General features: G+C 45.0%; 1 protein-coding gene and 1 long non-coding RNA gene across 3 annotated transcripts in view; both read right to left on the reverse strand.

The window, feature by feature from the left end:
- JAZF1 (JAZF zinc finger 1) overlaps window positions 1-27,785 on the reverse strand; it is a 275,833-nt gene that overhangs the window by 191,451 nt on the left and 56,597 nt on the right. The gene's annotated exons all lie outside the window — the stretch shown is intronic.
- LOC125930865 (uncharacterized) lies at window positions 19,269-26,821 on the reverse strand. Its single transcript, XR_007460274.1, has 2 exons — window positions 20,743-26,821; window positions 19,269-20,523 (listed from the first exon to the last, which is right to left on the reverse strand). It is a non-coding gene; the product is annotated as an uncharacterized LOC125930865 (long non-coding RNA).

Here is a 27,785-nt window from a genome sequence, read left to right on the forward strand (position 1 = left end):
GGATGCCCAGGCTGGAGAGCAGGCATCACTCTGGCTCGCCCCCAACCCTTCCGGTCAGGACCATCAAGCCCCATCCATTCCTCCTCCCACTGTGTCTTAAATCCAGTCACTTATGCCCGATGGTCAAGAACAGTCTGCCTGGGTTCAAACCCTCTCCCTGCCATTTACGATTATGTGACTGGGCTGGTTTCTGGTCCTCAGTTTCCTCACTTGTCCAATGGGACAAAATAGCTTATATAGTCATAGCACACACCTCCAAAGATAATCTGTAGGATTAACTGAATGACTATACACGAGGCACCCAGAGCGGTGGCCGCACAGTACGTGTGATGCAGGGCCGGTGATATCCTGGAGGTTGTTGTGGTCAGCGTTCATCACCACCCTGACTCAGGCTCTCGTCAACCTGGCACGTAGACACTCAAATCCCCTTCTGACTGGCCTCTCTGCCTCCAGTTTGCCTCCTGCCAACCCAGCCTCCACAGGGTGGCCAAAGCCATCTTTCTGAAATGCAACCCTAACTGTGGCCCTACGCCACTCACAGCTGTCTCCCTTCCTTTCTCCTTAGCAAGGCTCCCAGGCTCCTGCCCTCCCTCCACTCCCACTCCCCTGCCCGTGACCTTATACTCCAGCCTTAAGAGGTCCTTTAAAGCCTCCAGGGTGCTATACTCACTCCGCCACAGGTCAATGCTCAGCCTGTCCCTGTGCCGGAAGAGTCCGCTCTTCTTCATTTTTCTATACTCAGCGCCTAGCTGCCTGCCTGGCTTGCGACAGGTGCTCGGGAATTACCAACTGACATGAATAAGTAAATCCTACTAACCATAACCTCTCTAATAGAATGTAAATTCCTTTTGTAATAAAGCCGTACTCACTCACAGGATCCCTTTTAACGAAAGCATATCACGATTCTACCTAGATTCTAGTTCCTTTGAACTTGGGAATGCTTTGCAATGTGTCCCACTGGGGATAAGGGAATGCTAGGATTCACAATTCAGCATTTGATGGTAACCGATGTTGAAAAATGATGATGATGATGATGATGGCAACCCCTAACGCTTACTACACATTTACGACGCATCGGGCGCCATGCTAAGCATACCACGCGGTACTACATCTAATCGTCAGGAAACTCTTAGGACAGTACTTCCTACCCCCAGTGCATCTGGAAGGTCCACAAAGGAAAGTCCCTTAATGGTGCCCAGATTGCTCTTCTGAAACTGTTCACCAAACAGAGCTAAATGTTCTTCACTAAATGTGCCCTCCCTCTCTCTCTCTCTCTCTCTCTCTGGACCATGGTAAGCAGCCGTGACCTACTCTAACTTTGCCCAATAAGCAACAGGGCAAAGTATGGACCAGAACTGAGGGCCGCCAGCCCCACTTTCCCCTGACTTGGTTCTTGCTGACATGTTGGCCAATATGACTTTAGAATAATGTGGGGATTATTTGCATTAATGGAACTGAAACCCTCCACTTCTATTCAAAGAGTATAGTATACTTTGTCCAAACGTCCAATATATGGTCTCTTACCCTATAGTCAGCCAACACACCTCCACCTAAAATTTCAATGTTAAAAGGTTTGGGGCTTAAAAAAATGAAACAAAACAAAAAACTTACATTCAGACTGGCTGAAAAAAAATTGTATGTAATTTTCTCTGTCGATTCACAACTTCCAGCAAGACTAAAAAGCATTTTTTTTTTACAGTTAATAAATTCCAGTTTAGAAAGGTTAAATTTTCTAAGCTTTGGAAACTCACCAAAGCTTAGGAAGAAAGAGGGAGTATTTGTGCACGATGGAACAGCTTTTTAACATATTTGCAAAAGCTACCCCGCGACAAAAACAGAACTGATGAACGAGAAAGGGGTCTTCGCTTTCCTACAAAGAGTTTGGCTTCTTAGTCTCCGAGATTTTGGTGCTTAGACCTCGACTTGGCCGGCCTCAATATTGGGAGCAGCCAAGAGAAGTTTCTGTGCTCACTAAAGGCGGAGAAGAACACTAAACGTCCCGTTCTTTTTAATAGTTCTGATGACATATATCCAAATACTTAAAGTCAAATTTTTGAGAGATGTTTGCTTTCTTCTGTTAATTAGTCTGAAATCCGATGTTGGAAGGAAGAGAAATGGACAGTGTGTTCCATATTCCCCATTTACTAAAAGGGAGAAAAGGCAAGTTCTAAAGAGAAGATGAGGAGAGAAATCCATCAGCGTTAGTAAATGAGAGTAATTCTTCTGTTCATAAATCAAGTTCAAAATAAACCATGAGCCAGGACTCCTAAAACAACACATGAGAGCATTTCCATAAACCACCATCGCTGCGTGAACTGTGGGTTTCAGATTAGCATCTTTGGGCTTGCCCCAAACTTCTGTAAACCCTGTAAATCCACATGAAACACGTTCTCTTTCTCAAACTACCAATTGTTCAGGTAGAACTTAGGTACATGTAACTAACAAGGTATATTTCTTACTGAATGAGGAAGTTCCCAGCTTACGGACAGGAATGGGTACGTTCAGAGGCATGGCAGTTAGGTCTCAGCACCCACACGTGAAGGATGACTCCACAAGCTTACTTTCACTTACTGTCCTATATTTTAGAGACAGCATGTTAGGTCCTAGAAGCAGCATGATGAGTTTCCTAGGAAAGAGCTCAATTTAGCTTCGCTTGCCACAGAGGTGTCTTTATTCTCTGACCTCTCTGGTCACAAACCCAAAGGAGTAGGAGAATGGAAAAGAAAACAGGATCACAAGATCATCACCAACATGCACTGCTTCTCAAATCTCCTGCCAATATTCTGAAGAGCAGAGGTCTGCCTGGAAACGAAGAATCATGAGACTAACTAGACCAAGTTTGTGGGAAGTGATCCTGGCTCCACCTCGAAGCGGGTGTGGGGCGTCCGTGTGGAGGCACTGTGATCTGTGTTGGGTTAAAAACCAGAATGAATGGGGTGCAGGTGGTTAAGTGTCCAACTTCGGCTCATGATCTCGAGGTTCGTGAGTTCGAGCCCCGCGTCGGGCTCTGTGCTGGCAGCTCGGAGCCTGGAGCCTGCTGCGGATTCTGTGTCTCCCTCTCTCTCTGCCCCTCCCTCCCTCTTACTCTGTCTGCCTCTCTCTCAAAAACGAATAAATATTAAACCAAATTTATAAAAAAAAAAACAACAGAACGAATGAAGCGAACCCTTAACCAGCACATATCTACTTTCTGGATAAAGATAAAGCTCTTACTTAACCTAACATAGAGCTGGTGTAGTAGTTACTTAGAGATTATGTAATCTCAGCACTTAAAAAGAGAGTAACACTGAAGTGATTTGTATGGAATTCTGCATTTTCAGTATTGCTTTGAAGTGCGATGTTTAATGACTTAATGAACTAACCAGTCAATTCCCCCAATTTCACAGGTACAGACAGGGGTATTGGAAACATAGGAGTTCCCCTTCTCTTCTCTTCTCACCATGCCAAATTTTGCAAATAATACCACAACTGTGATTTCAAACACAACTGATCTGCTATGCCTACCACAGCAGCTTGTCAACATTTTAACTATGCTATATGAAGCACATCTGTATCACAGACACAGGCTTATATGCCATATTTTATACAGTATTTATTTATATATCTTACATTAAAATTTAACATTTATTTATTTTTGAGAGACAGAGAGAGGCAGAGCATGAATTGGGGGTGGGGGGCGGAGAGAGAGACAGACAGACAGACAGACAGACAGAACCTGAAGCAGGTTCCAGGCTCTGAGCTGTTTGTTAGCACAGAGCCCGACACGGGGTTCGAACTCACAAACTGGGAGACCAGGATCCGAGCTGAAGTCGGATGCTCAACCGACTGAGCCCCCCCAGGTGGCCGCATATATTACATGTTATATGTTTATTCCACCATAAGAATATCTAACAAAACTGAGATGCACAAGATGTTTTGAAAAAGAAATCACAGAAGATACTGACATATTTAGTTTAAGCTCACTTAAAGTGCGTGCCTGGTATATTTGGCAATCTGCAAAAAACCAAACGCATATCTGACTAATGAGCTGCAATATCACCTTTTTTTTTTTTTTTTTTTTTTTTTTAAGCTTGAACGGCATTAATAGGCCAGGGATCCTTTAAGATGTAGAACTTTTTGTTTTGAACACAGCAGGCCTCAAGGGATAAAATCCTAATTTTCTACATGTTGTCTTATGAACCACAGATGGATAATTGGCACCTCATCAACTATGTCTCAGTGACTGGGGTGGGCAGTGGTGCCGCTGTGGGTGGGAAGCAGGGGGCCAACACCCTCCCCTCCCGGCAGGTGCCTCCTCCCACCCTCTTGCCTGTGCAGCTCCCCCGAGAAGATCATCGGGAGGCAGGCAGCCAAGGGCACAGCTTAGTATGGGGTCAGTTATGAAAAGGCAGGGAGAGCTAAGAGATGGGACAGTGGGGGGACGCCGGAGGCCTGGGAGCTGTACAGACGGGGCCCAAATCCATCCCAGCTCCAATCCTCGCTGCACCCCATCCACGAGCAAGGCTCTCTCTCTTGGGCTCTCAACTACAACCACGGAGATAAGGGTATCTTCCTTGTAGGACTGTAGTGAGAAATACATATCACATTGCAAATAAAATGGTTGATAGCAGTGCCTAGGTAGGGCTCGGTGAATATAAATGTTCCCATTATCACTGTTTTCCTCCTTCTGGCTTGAATAATTCCCACAGGCGGTCTCTAGATCATCTCTTAACACCATGACTTTGGCAAACTAAGTAACAGATATCCAGGCATGGATTAAAAAAAAAAAAGATATGAACCAATCGCACAATATGCTTATCATGATGGATACTCGTGATATATTATTGGTTTCAAAAAGGTTCTTTCAAACAAATGTTCTAAAAAAGGTAACATAGTTAGCACTGAATCAGCCCTTTGAAAAGAATATACACGTCCATACCTCACACCTATGGCTGGAAAAATGAGCACGGTCACAAATTGGACCCTGCGTGGTGCAACGGTTGATTTTAACTTTTTTTCCTTTGGCTTATCTGTTTTTCTAATCTTTCCACAATGAACATACACTATGTATTTCTATAAAAGATAGGGGAGAACAAAGTGTTCGTAAGAGCCTGGGTCAGGGCGCTGAAACGAGCCCAGAGTTAACAATACGATGCAAGAAGCGTGTGATGACCTAAATCAGCACACAAAGGTCAGGTGCGGCCAGAGGCCTCTCCTGGCAAAAGAAAGCAGACTTGACTTTGAGCCCTAGCCCAGCTGTCTCCCCACCGTGGCCCTTGGTGAGTCATTTATTGTGGGCTCTGTTTATGACTGACCGATTGATGGGATCGGATCTGACCCACAGGAACACTCACAGGGATGATCATTCCTTCTCCTTGTAACACCGTAGCTTGGTGTCCAGCTGGTCCCCTCCTAGCTTTCTTCCCACCTCCCTGGCAGCTCCTTCTCTTGTCTCCTTTACTGGTTCAGCCAGTCTCTTAGCTTCTTATCGTCCCAGTACCTGGGACTCAACCCCTGACCTCTTCTCGCTTCTATGTATTCTCACCTCCAAGGAGATCTCATTCACTCCCTGACTTCAGTTGCACCGATACCCCCAACTACTCCTAAATGTCTACCTTTAGTTCCGACCTTCTCCCTGAAATCCAGGCTGGAGTAGTAAGAACTGCCCACTGGAGGTGGGCATTTAGATATCTCGTAGGCATCGCTAACTTGGCGTGGCCCAAACCAACGTCATCTAGGGCCTCCGACCCTAGACCTGTTCCTCCCTCCCGGTCGCCCTCATCACGGTTAACAGCAACCAAATCCTTCTAGTTGCTCAGGTCAAAAACTTTGGAATCACCCTTGACCTCTTTCTTTGCCTCATGCCCTAAACCCACACCTGTCGACCCTACCTCTAAAATACACCCAGAACCCTGCTACCACCCCGGGCCAGAACCATCACCTCTGTTCTGGGTTCTTGCAGTAGCCCCCTAACCAGTCTTCTGCATCCACCCTTGCCCCCTCCAGTCTGTTCCGAACACGGTGGTTGGAGTGATGCTATAAAAGTGTCCATTCAGGGGCGCCTGGGTGGCTCGTCGGTTAAGCGTCCGACTTTGGCTCAGGTCATGATCTCACGGTCCGTGAGTTCGAGCCCCGCGTCAGGCTCTGTGCTGACAGCTCAGAGCCTGGAGTCTGTTTCGGATTCTGTGTCTCCCTCTCTCTCTGCTCCTCTCCTGTTCATGCTCTGTCTCTCTCTGTCTCAAAAATAAATAAACGTTAAAAAAAAATTAAAAAAAAAAAAAGTGTCCATTCATCGTGTCATTCTTCCGCTCAAACCGGCAAATGGCTCTCCGTGTCCTGTGGGAAAAAAATGCCAGAATCCTCGCGCCGGCCTACATGTGGACATCCCTACCTCGTCTCCCTTCCCCCTCTTCACTCACGCCGGCCCCACTGGCCTCCCTACAGCTCTCCCTCCCTACCTTCTTATTTCCTTCAGGCCATTACTCAAGTGTTTTCTCACTGAGCTGATTCCCCAACCGTGCTATCTCAGTAGTTCCCTCTGCCCCCACACGCTCCCGATCCCCCTTCCCTGTCTTGCTTTCCTCCGCTGCCCCACAGAACTTACATTTCACCCACCTCATCTATGCATGGTCGGTCTCCCCACAGCTAGTGCAAAAGTTCCAAAAAAGTGGGAATTTTTTCAATTGTTTTGCTCCTAACTGTATCCCCGGCACCTAACCCAGGGCCTGGCACATAGTAGGCACTGAATAAATACTTGTTAAATAAATACATAGGATTAAATGGATTCTGTCCTTACCTCTGTCAGGGTTATATAAGAAACACATAAAATAAGGAATGCGAAAGGAACTACTAAATAATGTGACACTTCGATTAACTATGTGAGTGCTATTACTGTCATCATTCTTGTATTGAAGACGTGCCCCAATCCTGTCAGAAATGGCCTGCATTAGTCATGCTTGAACTATGGTTCCCCACCTCCCTTTTGCTTATCTATTTCAAGTAGAGCTTAGTAACTGAGAATTCCCACAATACTAAGACTCAGGAAAGGATTAGGTTCAGAGACCCATTCAATGTCTAACACTGCCAATGATGATCTTAATCACAAATTGGGATTTTTGTCTTCCCTTGGAGAAGACTAAGAGGATAGGGAAAGGGGGATTAAAAGATTAAGTATGATCACTTAAGAGTATGAAGAGTGCCCAATATCCCTTCATTGTGTCAGAAATACTGCTGAACCTCCACGCAGCTCAGGGGAACAGGACCCTGTCCTTGACTTTGGTTTGACCCTGATGATACAATCAAGTCTCATCCAGGGTGGGTTTCTATGGAAATTCTCAATGGACGAAAGCTTGGGTTCAGCTTAATGGTCTCCATCTGGAAAGCAAGAGTATACAAAATACTCTATGAACTCTAGGAGATACTGGAAAATAGCATGTTTCATTATAACCTACCCATAATTACCCTTGGAGGCACCAAACAGAAATGATACAGAGTTAGAACTCTCTTCTAAACATAAACGTTTCACGGCCAGTAGAAAACCCAGCTTGAAGACAAATTTTCTAACCTATCGTCCATCTTGGCTAGAATGATTGTTTAAAACTCCTCTCCATGGGTTCTGAAAAAACCATAGCCCTTTAGAGGCCAATAATAGTATCTTCTACTTGCAAAACTAACATTTAGGTACTGCAGCTAAACTGCAAAGCATTGTAAATCCTGGCGAGGAAGGCAATTAATCTAATTGGGCTGAACGCGTAAGGGTTCCCAAGGGGGTAAAAGTGCATCCTGGGACACCTGAGCCCAGCAATATGCCTGCTAGGGTTAGGGCAGAGGTGAAGTGAGGCAGTCCCCATCATGCTCCACCTTTGAGTTTTAGAAGAGGATTTCCATCATCTTCCCTGAGGCCCCGTTTAGAAAGAAGCACCCTGTGGGGTGCCTGGGTGGCTCAGTCGGTTAAGCTTCCGACTTCGGCTCAGGTCACGATCTCACGGTTTGTGGGTTTGAGCCCCGAGTCAGGCACTGCGCTGACAGAGCCTGGAGCCTGCTTCTGATTCTGTGTCTCCTCCTCTCTCTGCCCCTCCCATGCTCACGCTCTGTCTCTCTCTGTCTCTCAGCAATAAATAAACATTAAAAAGAAAAAATTTAAAAAAAAGGAAGAAGTGCCTTGTAAAATTATATGCTATTAAAAACCCTACCATCAAAGTTGGAAAAAACGGACCGATTTAAGACTTAATCAGCATTAACTCTAAGATTTTGCTTGTCAGCGACATGTCAAGCCTGACTTGCTCCTCTCCTATCATTACACTGGGACTGCATTACCCAACAAGGAGGAAAAGAGTCAACCAAGAAGAACTAAAGGAGCTTCCACAGAAAAAGGTTTCATCCCTCACTTTATGTAAGTGACTAATTATTGAGGATATAGCCTCTCATCCTCATCAACCCCGGCTTTTGCTTTTTTTGCCTTCATTAAGCACAGAGCAAAAAAACCAAATTATTTTGCATCTGAGCTCTCTTCCAGGCCCAACAATGCATTTCCCAAGAAGAACCAGATATAATGGGACACTGTCTCCAGGACCCACGGGCAAGCCCGTCATCCGTTCTGCTGGAACCCAATCAAAGCACACGAGGAGGTTTTCAGCAGATATCAAGAATAATCTTCCCTGTGGAGGGGGTCTTGGAGTTTCCCTCAGGGTTTGAAATTCTTCATTTATTACGGTGAAACTAGAGAAAATGAGTCAATGTGCATCAGGCCACAGGACGACAAACACAGAAATGCTCTCATGTTGCTGGCATGACCCGTTTCTCTTCCAAAGAGCAGTGATTTATGTTTGTTTGTTTCCACTTGCTTTTGACTCCACACTGGGTTTGCTATTTTCCTCACACCCAAGTCAGGAAATCTGGACCTAATGTTCTCCGGTGCATTTATTTCATGTCCCACCTGGTCATTTCCCCGCCACCGTCAAGGAGAATCAGTGAATAAAGACCATCTCGGTACAGCATTATGCCGGAGAATTTGAAACAAGCCGGTGAGGCGAAATCGCTTATGGTTTTCATACCAGGCATACCTCTGAGAGGCTCGATATAAATACTCCTTTCAGCTCAGAACATCGCACATACCATGATGAAATACCGTACTCTATGTGAGCCGGAGACACGAAGTTATCCCTCGCTTAGGACACACAGGTTCACAGGGTTGTGTTTCCACGGTCCACACGGGCCCACTGGGCTAGCACAGACGGGGGCTGGAGAAATCTGAGGGTTCTAGAGGGTTTCCGGGTGAGCAAAGCTATTTAAGTTACACCCCAGTTGCTTTGTCTCAGGAAAAGGCGACTACAACTGGATGGCTGCGGCAGAAGCATCTAGACTTCGGCAGTTCCCCGTGACTCGAGCAACAAACATCACCTGAATCAGTCACCTGAATCTCCCCGTCTTACAGGCGTGCTTTTTCATTTGCCCCTCAAACACCGACCAAACCACAAACCTCCCTCCCAGGAGAGTAAGTTTCCAGCTCCTACTGAGGGAAGTCTCTTGAGGCATTTCTCCTCATGTGCCGAGTTCTGCAACCAGTCTCTCGAAGCGCTTCTGTGTATCTGAAAAGGGACCTGCATACTACGCCAAGGTTAAACCCTAGCGGGGCTGAGCCGCGTCACCTGCAGAGAATGCGAGCAAGAAGAGCGTTCATCTTTGTGCCAGGTGACCCGGGGTGAAAGAAGAGGGCTGTGGTGGGCTGAGGGTGTTCTTGCCACCCGGAGTCACGGTGCTTCTCACTCCAGATCAATGAGGAACCTCAACTGGGGAGGTGTTTCGTGGCGTATGGCATGAAGCAGCCAGGATTCCAGGGATCCAAAGCTCGACTAGCTTCTCAAGCCAAAAATTACAGAGTAGGAGTCGATTCCTACACCAGGGCAGACCAGCAGAAACAAGATGAGACAGAAGATTAAGTAAAACACGGGCAACCCAAGGAGGAGGAATAACGGACAACGAATGCCCTCAGGGGTTACAGCATCATGGGAGCAGAAGGCCACTCTTCAGTGGTTCCAAGAAAAGAATACAAAGTCGCCATTCCCAGCCCAGGACACACATCTCTCAGTTTGCTGGCAGACGGTGCATACAAAGCTCCACTCTCCAGATCCAAGCAGAACTGAAACAATATCATAGGGATGATTTATTAAATGAGCAGCAGCCTGCAAATTAAAACGGGGAGACGTACCATCAAAGGCTTTTATGCCACATCTTCCGCGAGCACATCTCACTTCACTGAGCTAGGAAAACACCTCCTCTATAGGGGTTAGACAATGCCCTCCCCGGGGCTGCAGGGCTTCACTTGGGTGGGATGCAAGGACTCCTTTCTTCAGGGGACAGGCTTTTTCCGAAGCCAGAAGGATAGTTAACCCGAGACTACATCTCAATTCTGCAGCTGGTTCTCTGCACCATCTTAATCGTGCCCGTTCACTAATTCAACAAATATTTACTCAGCACCTACCCTGTGCCAGGCACTGTGTTCTCAGCACTGCTTTTTCCTAGTGGACACAGTCGTACCGGGCCCAGTTCATTTCTTGGTTGGATTAACTTTCCAACCTCTCTTCATGTTTACCTTTCCAGCGATGCCAAACACATTCAGTTTCCAAGGTCACCAGCATCCTACTTTCAAACTAGGAGCCTCCCCCATGATGCTCCTTTTTTACATTTTGGTGGCAAGAGAGCCCACGCCCTTGGTTTCTGAGCTCATCTCTCTCTAGATAATCAAACCAGCTCACGTTCCTTGCCTTCCCTCGTTCCTGCCAGTTCTCTCTGTCCCTCTACCATTCGCCTACTCAGTATCTCATTGGTCTGATCATCCCATGAGATGCCTTGATCGGGAATGCCTTATCCCTTTCCTTTTCCAGGCAAATCTGGAAATCCTGCCTTTCCTACATGATCCATCTGGTAATAAACTAAGCACCTTCTCTAGGTGTATCAATTGCTCTCCATGAAAGAGTGTCTGCAACGGACACTTTATAAACCGCTTCCAACTACGTCATGTCAATCAACCCTCAACGACACTGTTGAAACAGCGATTACCTAACTCACTTCACACACAAGGAAACCAAGGTGTGCACAAATTAACCAACGTGTCCTAGAGAATACAGCAAGCAAGCAGCTGACGTGGGACCCAAACCCTGTCGATCGGCTGCTACATCAGAACCTTTTCCATTCATTATTCAGTCTGCCAAACCCTGCTCAGGAAGCAGCCATGTGAAACAGGTAGGATGGACAGTACTTCCCTTGCCCCATCTGCGGAGGGCCAAACTGGGCCAGAAAGAAGGAAGAATGGGCGAAGCCAAAAGAGACAGGGATTTGAGGCCTGGGATCCGAAATAGCCTAAGTGAATTTACGAGTAGGATCCAACAAGATGTCGTCAAGCAAGAGCCTCCAATGAAACTAAATCACAAAGCAGAGCAGGTCCTTCTTAAGGAACACTTGCTCACCACACACCTTAATTAGGAAAAAGGCAAACATCCATTTGGCTCCTGAAGAGTTAGCGTTTAAAAAGCACGATCGAGAGAAAACCACAATCAACGACAACCAACTATAATTAGAGAGCTTCAGAGAAAACCCAGAGAGCAAGGATTCCAGGATTCTCCAAGAAGGTGCAGTCCCATTACCGAGTCGAGAAAGGGATGTACTTTTGCCCCGATGTCCTGAAAGAGTACGATGCCCGGTCCCAGAGTTGCCAGACGGCTACCTGAGCTCATATTCTTCACCCAGGAGCCTGGCCGGGCACGGCATTTCAGGTCCACTCCAAATCTGTCTGTCTCCTGTTGGTTCTTGTGAAGGGGTCAGTAGCAAACACAATTGGAAATACATTTTTTAAAGAAGTACAGTAGGGGGAATGCTTGAGCTCTATCTGACAAGATGTACAACCACCCTCATGTTGCCTGCAGCTTCCCGGAGGCACTCCTGGAACAGACGACTACACCTAGCGGAGGAAAGGAGGGGACCAATGGTCACTCTCTCAGCCTGTTTCGTGTTTGGTAACGATCCAGGAATCCAAACAGTCACAGATAAAGGAATATTCTCTTACTCCTCTATTTAGCTAAGTACTGCTAATTCCATGAAATTCAGTAATAATTTCTTTCAAATCCACTGCTATAAGCCTGCCGGCACCCTTGCCAACTCCGATTCCAGGCAAAGAAGTTAACACACGGAAAATACTCATTTGCTTCCATGTGTTCAGCCTCTGACTACTGGAGGTATTTCCCTTCAGTGTTTTGTTTTGTCAGGATTTTGTTTGGTTTGTTTTTTCATTTATTCATTTGTTCATTCATTCATTCAGCTTTTTACTGACGTGGAACGTAGTACAGGATTATCCTTAGATGGAACACAGGCTTTGCGATTAAATGTAAAACTAGGACTCTATAAAATATCATTCGTCCTTCTATATGACAGCTATAGATATGTCTTTGACTAAGTCTCAGCACTTCTTTGAGGAGGTTCCTTATTAGTAAAAGAGGGATAAGAGAATCTACCCTACCCATCTTAAAGTGCTTTTCTGAAAGCCAAGTCAAACGATGAATCTGAAAGTGCTTTCTAAATATTTTCAGCCTGGCTGGACACCTGTGGATCAGAAAACCTAAGAGCAAAAAATTGATTTACCCTCCAGAGACTTCCAGAGCACAGACTGTATCTGTGCGTGTTATGAGCATGTGCACGTGTGTTATCGGCAAGGGTCCGATAGTGGCTTTGTGCCCTCCACTATTATCATTACCAAGTACCACCATATCTCTGCAAGCATCCAAAGTCAAGGTTGAGGGGCGCCTCGGCGGCTCGGTCAGTTAGGCATCCGACTTCAGCTAACGTCATGATCTTGCAGTTTGTGAGTTTAAGCCAGCCGCGCATTGGGCTCTCTGCTGTCCTTGTAGAGCCCCCTTCGGATCCTCTGTTCCCTCCAAAACTCTCTGCCCCTCCCCTGCTTGTGCTTTCTCTCTCTCTCTCAAAAATAAACCAATATTAGGGGCACCTGGGTGGCTCGGTCAGTTGAGCGTCCGACTTCAGCTCAAGTCATGATCTCACAGTTCGTGGGTTCGAGCCCCGCATCGGGCTCTGTGCTGCTGACAGCTCGGAGCCTGGAGCTTGCTTCGGATTCTGTGTCTCCTCTCTCTCCTCCCCTCCCCTGCTCGCACTTTGTCTCTCTCTCTCAAAAATAAAAAACATGAAAAATTTTCTTAAATAAATAAACCAACATTAAAAACAAATTCAAGGTAGAAACAAGTTGGGTAGCACCGCCTATCTGACCCTGAATCATATGGAAATTAAGGCGCTAGAACATCTAATTCTCAATCATTCCAATTCCAGAGCCCTTTTTTTCACTTTGCTCTTGTTCCAAAGGCTTGATTGGTGGACAAAATACTTAAAATGTCCCGCACTTACGGTTCTGTGATCATGAGGTATCATCCCTCCACCCAGCTGGTGGCAGAAAAGTGTCTGACCAAGAGGATTTAAAACAAGTACCACTAGGAAAGACCTTTCTGCAAGAAACCTTAGGGGCCTCCAAGTGGACAACTGAAAGGAACCAAGAGCTAGTGACAGAGAAGTCAATGACCCAACAATCGAGGGCGGTTTTATGAGTTTCATCCAATGAAGCAAAACTTGGACCAAAAAGCTCATTATTCAAACCAGATGCTGTTTTTGTAATATTCATTTCAATGATGAACGGTTTCAATTTTATTTTGAATATGTAATAGAAAGCAGGCAGATCGTTACAATAAAGGCGCACTTGAAATTTGTAAAGTTGGTCTGAAAAAGAACTGAATGTAGAAAACCTGTTTTCAAAAGTTTATTGCCAAGAGCATTTTTTTTTCTTTTGTAATCATGTGACAAAAGAAATGCAATCGTGGGTTGAAGCAAGACCAGTTATGCACAGCAATGAAATTACCCTTTAATGATAATCAGCCCCAAATCTTGATTACTGCCAGCTCGAATTAATCTGGTCATAAGGCATACAAAGTACTGCGTTCATCTAACTCAAACAAGAACGAAGGATGGGCCCCTCGAGTTGAGCAGCCAGATAAGATAGGGAAGCGGGGAAGGGAGGAGAGAAGGCCAATCACCTCGAGTGGCAAAAAGAGCAGAATGTTCATAGAAATGTTTACTGGGGCACCTGGGTGGCTCAGTCGGTTAAGTGTCCGACTTCGGTTCAGGTCACGATCTCGCGGTCCGCGAGTTCGAGCCCCGCGTCGGGCTCTGGGCTGACGGCTCAGAGCCTGAAGCCTGCTTTGGATTCTGTGTCTCCCCTTCTCTCTGCCCCTCCCCTGCTCATGCTCTCTCTCTCTGTTTCTCAATAATAAACATTTAAAAAAATGTTTTCTAAGTGCAAGTTACTTTTTAGAAGAAGTCTGACAATGATCTTCCTCTTTGTAATAATAATAATAATCAAAGATTATTCTTTGTCTTGTCCGAAGAATGATGTGGAACAGATCTCATCTCCAGGAAACAAGTGAGCATCCGTAGCCCGGTGAATCCAGGGAGAAGGTGAGAGCAGACTGTGGGGAACGGAGCCCAGAAAGAAGACTCTGGCCTTGGGCTGTAATCCCAAAAGCAAAAGGGAACAACTCTCCTGTGTGGGGCTGTTCAGAGGTGACAGAGCTTGCTGTAGTTTCTGGGTTCAATCCAGTACCCAGAGTACAATCCAGTGAAATGCTACCGTAAGAACAATGCAGCCTGACCACCAGCGGCCCTTGTCTGTTGGCTTGCGGAGACCGAGCTGGAACACGTTAGACATGGAGAAGATCAACGCCTTCATTTCACAAACAAGCAGACTCAGGCCCAAGGACATAGAGCGAACTCATGTGGGACCAACTAACGGTCAAGTCCGTTCTCCAACCCACGCCTCCTTTGTGGGACTCCCTACACACCTGCTCAATCCCCGAGATGACGAGGAGGCCCTAAGGAGCAGTCACTAAGGACCTCTATTGTGGAGCGATCACTGCATTCCGGCACGGTGATGGACAGACACGCTCCTCTTCTGCCCGGAGCGTGCTCATCTGGTGATTCAACACCAGACAGGTGCAAAAGAAAATCTATATTCATACTGGAGTTATAAACCCTATTTATCAAAACCCACTCTGGGCCAGACCCCACGTTGAGCACCAGCGTTCATTTGCCTCTTGTAAGGCTCACAACCCAGGAAGTGTTGATAAACTCATTTTACTGAAAAGGCAGCCAAAGCAGGTGACGTAATTTGCGGACGCTCACACCGCTAGGTAAGTGAAAATCCTGGGATCAGACATGTTCTTCTAGCCCCTTGAAGGCACTGTGCTTTCTACTATCCGACCAGCCCTCAACGTTTGGCACAAGAAAGAACTCCTCATTCAACTGATTTATGAGAGCTGCACAAGAATCATTATGCAAGAAGGAGACAGCTTTGGGGCACCCGGGTGGCTCAGTCATGGCTCAGTCAGTTAAGTATCCGACTCTTGATTTCAGCTCAGGTCATGATCTCAGTTTCACGTGTTCAAGCCCCGTATAGGGCTCTGCACTGACCATGTGGAGCCTGCTTGGAATTTCTCTCCCTCTCTCTCTCTCTCTCTTTGCCCTTATCCAGTTCGCACTCTGTCTCTCTCAAAAAAAAACAAACTTCAAAAACATTACACACACACACACAAAAATAAAGTAACAGATTCTGAACAATGATAAGTAAACTTTTAAAATTGGGATGTAAGCATGAGCCTTTTCAGTTACTTAGCTAAGGAGAGAAGTTTCTTGCAAAATTCTACTCTTTCCTTTTAAAAACTCTTTGCTTCACAGATCCCTAGCTATTTCATTTATCACTCTTCTCTTCTCTTTCAAGCAAAAGCTCAAGTCCCCACAAGCAGAACAGAAGGACAACGAAAATCTTAACCAGCAGCAATGACTTTGCACAGAAACAGTCGCCAAAGTCAAGAGCCCGTGGACAAGACCATGAAGGACTTCATTCTCCCAGCTCGCAGCCTTCTTGTGGCTGGCCGGGCTCCACACGTGCTTTCACCTTCTGGCAACCACCTGCCACCTTTACCTTCTGGAAACATGGGCACGCAGCCATGCTAGAGATTTCTGCTCTCTGACTGAACACGAACACCTCTCAGCTTCCAGTCTGAACACAACCCTGAAGACCAGCCTCACTATGGGTTTGGTGCTGCTGATGTCTCTGCAATGTGTAATCTTCTGCCTATAGGGAGGCTGGCCTGTTTAATTAAAGCTAGAAGATTCCAAAGAGGCCTATTCTTTTTTTTTTTTTTTCTTTTTTAGAGAAGGTCTTTTTTTATTAAAAAAAATTTTTTTTAACATTTATTTATTTTTGAGAGAGAGACAAAGCATGAATGGAGCAGTGGGGGGGCAGAGAGAGAGAGAAGAAGACACAGAATCCAAAGCAGGCTACAGGCTCTAAGCTGTCAGCACAGACCCCAAGGCGGGGCTGGAACTTACAAACAGCAAGATCATGACCTGAGCTAAAGTCAACTGAGCCAAATTGTGTTTAATGTTGATTTATTTTTGAGAGAGACAGAGTGTAAGTAGGGGAGGGGCAGAGACAGAGAGGGATGCACAGAATCTGAAGCAGGCTCCAGGCTCCTACCTGTCAGCACAGGGCCCAACGCAGGGCTCGAACTCACCAACCGCGAGATCATGACCTGAGCCAAAGCTGGACGCTAACCTACTGAGCCACCCTGGCGCCCCTGAACCTACTTTTGTTAATACACAGACCAGACGAGAAGCACCAGCCAGGCAGATGGGGCATGGTGTGCTCTCGACAAAACACAACCAACCTCACTTTCCTAGAGACGTTTTGAAGTTTATTTCCTGGCAGTTTCAGGTTCTGGGAATACAAAGATGATGAGAGCTCCGTCCTTGAGGAGCTCACAGTCTGGTGAGGGAGACAATACCTTGAAAAGATTAACGGCAGTTATCAGGTGATAAGTGGAGAACACAGAGGACACCAAGTGCTATAAGCAAACGGGACAGAGGGACTAGGGGGACTTCATCAAAGAAGGGCCACACGAACTAGCTTTTCAAAACGAGCAGGGAATTTTCAGGGCAACGAAATGGAGGTTCAGGAACACTGCAAGCCGAGAGGACAGCGTGTTCAAAGACTCACATTTATGAAGGAGCCTGCAGCCCGAGGAGTGAAGAGAAGCAGTGTTTGTACGGGAGGGGAGGCGGGGAGCTGGTAAAGGAAGCATCTCAGAGACTATTACAAAGGGTCTCTATAGGCATCTTGGAGTTAGTGAGGGTTTTAAGGCATATTCAGTTGTGGTTTTGTTTTTTAAGAAAGTAATTCTGGCAGAAATGCCAGTGTAGACAGGGGTTTACACTAGTGCTGTGCCATATATATATATATATATATATATAAAATGTGAGCCACAGAGCCAAGCCACATATATAATTTTAAATTTTTTAGTATCCACATCTAAGGTAAGAAAAAAACAAGTGAAACTAATTCAATGATATATTTTAACCACCCAATCCCAACTATTATCATTCAACATGCAGTCACTATATTTTTTTTAATTATTAATGAGATAGTTACGTTCTTTTTTTTTTTCTTGTCTTCTAAATCTGGCACACTCGGCCGCACATCTGAATTTGGAGAAGCCACACTTCAAGTGCTCAGAAGCCAGATGTGGCCCGAGGTGACTATAATGGACAGCACAGCTCTAGATAAACCAAATACAAGACCCACTTAGGAGGCTGCAACCGAGAGTCCAGACGAGGAATGATAAAGGTCTGGGCAGATATTTCAGTCCCTGGACATATGCTAAGCTGCCACTGGAGTGACATTTTGCAAATCTGCAGCTTCCTTTTTGTTTTGAATCGGCTGTAATTCACATGCTTCACAAATAAAAACGGTATCGCCGTGTGTCGAACAAACAGCACGCTCCCAACCTTTTTCTGTCCACCCACCCCTCCCCACCCCACCCCCCACCCCTCCCCACCCCACCCCTACCCCCCATTAACTTTCTACTGAGTTTCTTTTATTTATTATCCTTTCAATATTTCTTCATGTAGATACAAGCCGATATGAATGCAGACTCGTATGTTGTCCCTTTTCTTTCTGCACCAAAGGTAGCATACTACGCATTCTGCTCTATACCTTTTTTCATTTAATCACATATCTTGGAGATCTTTCCATATTACTGCATAGAGTTTCCATGTTTTCTTTAAAAACACAATATGTGTTTTAAAATACACAATATTCAATTGTATGGATGGGTCACAGTTTATTTCACCAGACTCTACTCATGAATGATATTTGAATTGTTTCCATTCTCCTCTATTACAAACAATGGTCTAATGAAAACCTCCTACATACGTCACTTTATATGTATTCAGATGTACCTTCGGGGAAAAATTACCAGAGCCAAATTGCTGGGTCAAAGGGTAATTGCATTTGTAATCTTGATAGATATTGCCAAACCGGCCTTCATAAGGGTTGTGCTATTTTGTAATCTCACAAGAACTACAGTGACAATTTTTCCACATCTGGTCAACGGTATAGAATCATCACACTTTAGAATTTTTGCCAGTCTGATGAAGTGAAAAGTAATACTCCAGCATGATTTAAATGTGCATTTCTCAGGGCGCCTGGGTGGCTCAGTCGGTTAAGCGTCCGACTTCAGTTCAGTCACGATCTCACGGTCCGTGAGTTCAAGCCCCGTGTCGGGCTCTGGGCTGATGGCTCAGAGCCTGGAGCCTGCTTCTGATTCTGTGTCTCCCTCTCTCTCTGCTCCTCCCCCGTTCATGCTCTGTCTCAAAAATAAATAAACGTTAAAAAAAATTTTTTTTTAAATAAATGTGCATTTCTCTTATTACGTTAGAGTTATAAAGACAATCTGGATTTCATGTTCTGTGAACATGTCCTTTGCCCATTTTTCTACTGGTCTGCCAGTCATTTCTTATTCATTTGTAGGAGCTCTTTATGTAGAGATTAACCCTTTTCCCATTACAAATACTTTTTCCCCTGATTGTCATTTGTCTTTTGAATTTACTTTTTGTGGCTTTTACCAGTTAAAATTTTTTATCCAAATTTACCAGCCTTTTTCATTTATGGTTTCTGAATTTTTTTTTTTTTTAACATTTTTTATTTATTTTTGGGACAGAGAGAGACAGAGCATGAACGGGGGAGGGGCAGAGAGAGAGGGAGACACAGAATCGGAAACAGGCTCCAGGCTCCGAGCCATCAGCCCAGAGCCTGACGCGGGGCTCGAACTCACGGACCGCGAGATCGTGACCTGGCTGAAGTCGGACGCTTAACCGACTGCGCCACCCAGGCGCCCCGGTTTCTGAATTTTAAGTCACAGTTAAAAAGGCCTTCTTTATTATAAAGGAATTTGCCCATGTTTTTTTTCCAGTCCTTTTAAGATTTTAAGCAGATATGAATATATACTCATGTTTTGAAATGTTTGTTACAAATCATTTTTCACTTGTTCCAATGGAGGTAGACCCGACATCACGTTTTGAAATGTTTGTTACAAATCATTTTTCATTTGTTCCAATGGAGGTAGGCCCGACATTTTAGAACTGCCTCCCTGATTTCTCCCTGCTTTCTTTGTCATAATTCTTCTGAATATCAGTGATCATCATGCAAAATGAACTAACCAAGGTAGAGTTTATTTGAATGATATGAGATATAGAACCAACCTTATCTTTCTCCAGACACCTACCCACTTGGCCCAATGCCATACTAAATATTTCATCATTATCCCATTGGAAGCATAATTTTTAAACACTTTTCTATTTGTGTAGACAGCAACCTGGACTTTTATAAACTCATGGTTCTAATTCTTTAGTCTAGACACTACAGAGGTAAAGACAATTTATGCTATTCAGTTCATTTATGGGAACTGCCAAGTGTCATGAAACTGTATTCATACAGCACCGTCCTTCCTCCCACATAGTCATCAATATCTTTTCAGCAGATGCTTGACTTGAAGAGATATACAGATGCAAACTGCCATTGAGAAGTTTACCATTTAAAGTTGTGAAGTTATTTTTCACAAATAATTTGTTTAAAAGGCAAGTAGTATACCACAATGAAAGTTTAGCAAAATTCTGTGCCTCTTGATCTTAGGGTTGTGAGTTCAAGCCCCACGTTGGGTGTAAAGCTTAGTAAAAAAATAAAATAAAGGAAAGGAAAAGAAAAGAAAAGAAAAGAAAAGAAAAGAAAAGAAAAGAAAAGAAAAAAGAAAAGAAAAGAAAAGAAAAGAAAAGAAAAGAAAAGAAAAGAAAGGAAATCATCAGATTTTGGGGGCGCCTGGCTGGCTCAGTTGGCAGAGCACGAGAATCTTGATCTCAGAGTTTTAAGTTTGATCCCTATAGGGGTGCCTGGGTGGCTCAGTCAGTTAGGCAACCAACTTCAGCTCAGGTCATGATCTCACAGTTCGTGGGTTCAAGCCCCATGTCAGACTCCGTGCTGACAGCTCAGAGCCTGGAGCCTGCTTCGGATTCTGTGTCTCCTTCTCTCTCTGCCCTTCCCCCTCTTACACTCTGTCTGTCTCTCAAAGATAAACATTAAAAAAAAAATTTAAGGGGCGCCTGGGTGGCGCAGTCGGTTAAGCGTCCGACTTCAGCCAGGTCACGATCTCGCGGTCCGTGAGTTCGAGCCCCGCGTCAGGCTCTGGGCTGATGGCTCGGAGCCTGGAGCCTGTTTCCGATTCTGTGTCTCCCTCTCTCTCTGCCCCTCCCCCGTTCATGCTCTGTCTCTCTCTGTCTCAAAAATAAAAAAAAATAAAAAAAAAAAAATTTAAGTTTGACGCCTACAACGCGCATAGAACTTACTTTAAAAAAATCTTTAAAAAAAAAAAAAAAGGTTGGCAAAACTCTTATCAATCACAGAATTCTGGTCAAATTCATCTTATATGATCACCAGTGTGCCATTCAAAAGATTTATGAAAAGGAAAGGAGAGAAGAAACAGGCCGTTCAGAAAATACCTGGTCCACCTCAGGTAGAAAAGTGAAAAGTGATATTTTTTTCAGTTTTCAAAAAGGTACGTACAAATATGGAATGTTCCGTGAACTGGCTTGTCATCTTTACATGGGGCCACATCGTCACCTCTGTAATGTTCCAATTTTAGTTTGTGTGTTGCCAAAACGAACAGGAGAAATAATATTCTTTGACAAGGGCTTAACATTCCCAATTATTTCTAGTCAAACGCTGCCAGTAAACTGGAATTTTTAAGGTAAAAACGAGAAAGGTATAGTATTCTATGGTAAATGTCCTTCTACTCCAACATTGATTCATATCGTGCGTATCAGCACCTTGTAATATCCAATCAGTGCATACTGCACATATTTCCCTATGACTTGAGGTTGTAAGATTAGTTATTACAGTTCAGTTTCGAAGAGATTTACACACACGCGCGCACACACACACAGAGTTATAAGCAGCGTATCCTTCAAAACTAGCAAGGGGATCAGTTCTAACAGGGGATGCTGGATGCTCATGTATTGGATACGAATCAGAAAGCTTTACACGGGATAAGAGTACAAGAAAGATAACACAGCCAAAGGATCCTATACAGGAAATAAAGGAGATGCCAGGGAAGTGGCTCAGGAGAATCCTATGGAGTAAGAGCTCTCCCAGGCAGGAACGAAGCATAGCTTCTAAGACGTCTGTGATGTTTCTAAAACAAACAGCTGGGGTGGAAGCCCAGAGCCCTGCGAACACAGATGCTGAGGCTGCACGCACGCTACTTCTGGGGTGGCCTCCCTGTCTCCCACACCCCCCTCCCCTCAAGCTGCTGCCTCCCACATCAGCCTGCAGACGCCCCATCTCTGGCCCTGAGATGAGTCTCGACCTCTAAATTTGCAAATGCCTAATGAAGGCAATTCTAAGTATCAAAAACTTACCACTAATGCCCACGGCCCCTCCCTTCCAACAGACAAAGCTGTATCTTGTTTCTCCATTGTAAAAAATATTTTTTGAATGTTTATTCATTTTTGAGAGAGAGACAGAGCATGAGTGGGGGAGGGGCAGAGAGAGAGGGAGACGCAGAATCCGAAGCCAGCTCCAGGCTCTGAGCTGTCAGCACAGAGCCCAACACGGGGCTCAAAGGTCTCGAACTCACCAACCGGGAGATCGTGACCTGAGCCAAAGTCGGACGCTTAACCAACTGAGCCACCCAGGTGCCCCTACTTCTGTGTTCTCTTAACTCATTTCCTTCTTTCCTCCCCGCTTCACAAACGATTCTACAAACAGTTGCCAGATACCTTTCCTAAATGGTACCCAAACTTCCAGTGTTCCCCGTTACTTACACGACAGCCTGAAATCACGTCAGTGATCAGTTCATTCATTCAACAAAGATTTGCTGAGCCCCCCTGTTGGCCAGGCACTGTTTTAGGCATTTGGGAACATGGTTGAACAACAAAACTCCTACTTAATCTTATTTTTTTTCCAGCCCTTCACTCTACCTGTCTCCTGGATAATCATAAATATTACCTATAAATAAATCTATACTAGAATATTCTAGTATGAGTATATATCCAATGATATCTTAAAAAACCAGGAGTGAGCAAGACAGATGCAGTCTTTTCTGCATGTCCCACTCTGGCCTCCTCTCAGCTTTCCACTCTGAAAATGCCTTCTCCTTTCCTCACCCTCTAAACCCTGCCCACCCTGAAATGCTCAGTGCAAACCCTCCAGCTTCCCTAAAGATTTTCCTGGGAAAATCTGGCCCAGCAGGGGCCATCAGTCCTTCTTGTCACATCCCTTATCTCGTAAAGTACATCTGGAGTGTGTGTGTGTGTGTGTGTGTGTGTGTGTGTGTGTGTTTTCTTTTCATGGTTTCATGAAACTCCCTAATTAGAACAGAGATCTCTGAAGACCAGATACTTGTTCTCTCCTGTGTACTTTCTAGAATTCCATAATCACAGAACATTACTGCCAGAGGAAATATCTGACACCGGTTCATCAAACCCAACTTGCTACTTGAGAAAGCTGAGGCATAGGGAGGCTAAGTGCAGTAACAAGTGCTTAAAAAAAAAAAAAAAGAATAAATATTAATTGCCGGCGGTCAGGCATCCTTTTCTTTGTCCCTGGAGGTGGAGGGAGATGTCTGAATTCCCGGATGTATGAAGTTCTTCCTTCTTGGAATCCATGCACATGCTGCCAAGCTGTCTGACAATTTGCTGAGAGCTACTGCCCAGCTGAGGCCTAACTAACCTGGAAAAACCTGGTGGATTTGCCTGGTGCTACACGGTTGCCCTCTTTCTAACTTTCTTTAAAAATTTTTTTTAATGTTTATTTATTTCTGATACACAGAGAGAGAGACAGAGCATGAGCAGGGGAGGGGCAGAGAGAGAGGGAGACACAGAAACTGAAACAGGCTCCAGGCTCTGAGCTGTCTGCACAGAGCCCGACACAGGGCTCGAACTCATGGACCTCGAGATCATGACCTGAGCCGAAGTCAGACACTCAACCGACTGAGCCACCCAGGCGCCCCTCTAACTTTCTACTGCCTGCAGGTTGCTGGAGATCTCAATGATGCTAAATAATGAAGCCTGAAGCCCACAGATTGTCCAGATTCTGCATTGCTCTCCCCTCTCCACCCTGAAGAAATCCAGGGCTTCCTTTATCCTGCCACATCAGTGTTTTACCTTCCATGCTGGCCAAAGAGCTGCCCCTGCTGGGAGCCAGAAAGCTTTCTGAAGAAGGCAGCTGCCAAGGACAGGAGCACGCAGGTAGGGGTTAATGGAGACATAATTAAAAGTACCTACAAGTGCAAAATCAGAATAGCCCTGTGAGAAGTATAATTTGGAACAGGCCAGTAGAGACCAGATGTCATCTACAAAGCAAGGAGGTGTGGCATGATATACAAATGACAAGGTGTTTTTTTTTTTTTAATGTTTTTAATGTTTATTTTTGAGGCAGAGAGAGCATGAGCAGGGGAGGGGCAGAGAGAGAAAGAGAGAGAGAGAAGGAGAGAGAGAGAGAGAGAGAGAGAGAGAGAGAGAGAGAGAGAGAATCCAAAGCAAGCTCCAGGCTCTAAGCTGTCAGCACAGAGCCCGACACGGGGCTCGAACCCACGAATCTCAAGATCATGACCTGAGCTGAAGTCGGATGCTTAACTGACTGAGCCACCCAGGCGCTCCTAGAAATGCCAAGATTTTTAATATGAGCTCCATTTCTATTTCCCTATCTCCATGTGATTTCCTCCCTACTAGTCACAAGAAATTCAAAGAGGCACATGTGGTCTTCTCATCCCACTCCACGTACCTACTAAAATGGCAATGGGTGCTCAGTAATGTGTCCTAAATCTCCTAAAAGTGAAGGGCCAGTTTATCCTTTGCTTGAGCTGAAAAAAGTCAAATTTAACAAAAGTACAGTCATGCACATGTGGTCACTGTAGATAAGAGTGGCTCACGTTTGTATGTTTCTCTGGGGGGCCAAGAAGAGCTGATAATACTTAATTGGCCACAGATTATGAAGCCCACGTTCATCAAATTAGACTGGAGGTAATTGCCCTTCAGATGTTGTTTTAGGCAGCTGTTCCGTTATTCACAAGCAAATCTGTGCCCTCAATTTATAATAATCCCTCGATGTCATGGTCTTTTGGCATAGCTGAATCCCACAACCTCGGAAGCCATCAATAGTTCTCTCTCAGGCCATCCCAACCTGCAAGAATAGTTTGGTGGGAAGAAAATCTTGGTTTTCAAGATGAAAGAATATTCCTTACATTTATGAAAACCTTTGAAACATACAGACTTCCTACCTAACACCAGCTAGCAAATAGCCTTGTTTGTTTCTATCTAGGCAAATGAATTGTTAAAAGCAGGAAAAAAAAACATATCATAAGCTCCAAAATTTTCCGATTGTAGCTTCTTTGGGGAAAGAAACAAAGATTTATTCCCGAGTCCAGACCGAATGACATCACCCTGCCAGAGACACAGCTGGCTGCCCCAGGGGCGGTCTCTAACGTGCCCCCTCCCTTCTCCACCCCTGCAGCTTTCCCTCCCACTCCTCCCTTGCAGACAGGACATCTTCCATCTAGTTTGGACTGCCCACCAGTGTCTGGAGCAAGCTCTGCCACTCAGCTTATGTGATAATCTGAACCTCGCTTACCCAAACCAGGCCACCATGACCCAGGTCGAACTAACAATAACTCCTGACCCAGACCGCGGACTGGAACTCTTCCCGGTCTTCCCTGCCTTGAGCGGGGACTGATTCAGGCAACCGGGGTGATGCTGGGCCAGCGATCAGTATTTCAGGAGGCTTCCCAGGTCTTGCAGAGGAGGAGGGGACAGAGCCTGGGGGCCTGACATGTCAGGGCAGCTGGCCTTCTATTAGCCACAGACCTGAGCAGACGAAACGCTAACGTATCCAAGGTCATGTCAACCCTGGCACATCACCCACCACCCCCTCACCCACTCAATAACACAGCATTCGTGTGTTCATTCCTTCCTTCCTTCTCTATTTAACGAGTCCCTGTATAAATGTAGGCAGATACATCTCAAAATTGCAAATCTAGTAAAATTCTAGTTACCACGAACCCACTGAAGTAGGAACTTCCATTAACTGGAATGATGGGGTTCCTTCATATAAGTGACATTCAAGCCACACTGAACATACCAAGTTACTGATACTCTCTATCTAAAATTATCTCTCCCTCTTCTCTACCAGAAGAACTCAACTATATTTATACTGAAAAGATACAGATGTCATTTCCCTAGGAAGCCTTTTCCAACTCCTCCAGTCTTCTTAGAGGGCTTTCCAACTACATCTCCCACCACACCTTCCTTTACTCTCTCCTCAAACTACACTGCCCTTTTCTCACCTCCTGCCTTCCATGTGAAGTTCCTTTCTGCCTCAGGGCCTTTGCATATGCAGTCTACTGTGTCAAAATGTTCCTGCTCATATTCCAACTCATGACTGACCCCAGCACCACAGCCCCTATGGCTCCCCACCCCTCATATCTCAGTTGAACCAGGAAAGCCATCCCTGAGCCCCACCATTCACCCTCATGGTCTCACATGCCTTTCCTTCCTTGGTTTATTGGAACTGTACTGTTAGAACTGCGATATTACTTGATTAAAGTCTATTTCCTCAGTAGACTATAAGCTCCATATGAGTAGGGACCATGACTATTTTCATTTAGCATTGTGACCAGTGACTAGCACAGTGGCACACAGTAGGCATAGTAAGTATTAGCTGAATGAACAAGTGACCTTCTCTGTAGTACTTGTGTCCCTGAATTCCAACTGCCCCGTTTGTGTATTAGTCCCAACCTGGCCACTGCCAGCCACCCCAGAACCAAATCCTTTTCTACAATGTCTTTAAATGGACATTTATCCAGGGAAATGAACATTTATCCCTATCACCTACACCTTGTATGTCCACATCTAGGAACAATGGGGGCTAAAAACCAGGATCTTCAGACCCCAAGGTTGATGATCCTCGTGTATACTAAGGTCATGAAAAACGGGCCTTAGAATATAGCCGGGAGCACCTGGGTGGCTCAGCTGGTTAAGTGTCCGACTTTGGTTCAAGTCATCATCTCATGGTTCATGAGTTTGAGCCCCACATCGGGCTCTGTGCTGTTAGTGTGGAGCCTGCTTAGGATTCTCTCTCCCCCTCCCCTGCTTGCACTCTCTCTCTCCCTCAAAATAAATAAATTAAAAAAAAGTTTTTTTAAAAAAGAACATCTACAAAAAGAGGGTGCCTGGCTGGCTCAGTCGGTAGAGCAGGCAACTCTTGAACTCAGGGTTGTGAGTTCAAGCCCCATGTTGGGTGTAGAGCTTACACTGGAATATATATATATATATATATATATATATATATACACACACACACACACACATATATATATTCAGTTTATATATATGTATATATATTCAGTTTATATATTGTTTATATATGTATACATACATATATTCAGTTTATACATGTATACGTATATATATTCAGCTTATATATATATGTATATGTATACGTATATATATATGTGTGTGTGTATATATATATACACACATATATATACACATACACACACACATATATATATAAATTCAGTTTATATATATGTATATATATTCAGTTTATATATTGTTTATATATGTATACATACATATATTCAGTTTATATATGTATACGTATATATATTCAGCTTATATATATGTATATGTATATGTATATATACACGTATATATATGTGTGTATATATATGTGTACATATATATATATACGTATATATATATGTGTGTGTGTATACACACACACACACACACACACACATATTCAGTTGATGTCCCGGCTGTATTGACCACTGAGTAGGACACAAACAGGGCAGCTGGAGACCACAATGTATCATGTGTAGCTTCTCGCTTAAGGGCTAAATTGTGTCCCATCTCCCCACAAATTTGTATGCTGAAGTCCTGGCCCCCCAGTACCTCAGAAGAGTGACTGTATTCAGAGACAGGGCCTTTAAAGAGGTGATCGCGTTAACTGAGGCCCTTAGGGTGGGCTGTAATCCCATGTGGCTGGAGTCCTTATCTCAGAAGAGGCAACTGGGACACAGATACACACAAGGGCAGAGCGCGTGAAGACCCAGAAGGGAGGTGGCCCGCTGCAGGCCCAGGCGAGAGGCCTCCGAGGAAACCAGCCCTGCGACACCCCAACCTGGTACCTCCGGCCTGCAGGACCGTGAGGAAATAACTGACTGCTGTTGAAGCCACCCAGTCTGTGCCACTTTGTTATGGCGGCCAGAGTACCCAGCCCAGTGCTCCAGCAGAGTTCTTGACAGAAAGGAAAGGAATGTTTGCCAAGTACGCACTGCCGGCCCCGCCCTTTGCAATCCAAGGTG

Source organism: Panthera uncia, chromosome A2 (genome assembly GCF_023721935.1).
Source record: "Panthera uncia isolate 11264 chromosome A2, Puncia_PCG_1.0, whole genome shotgun sequence".
Lineage (NCBI taxonomy): Eukaryota > Metazoa > Chordata > Mammalia > Carnivora > Felidae > Panthera > Panthera uncia.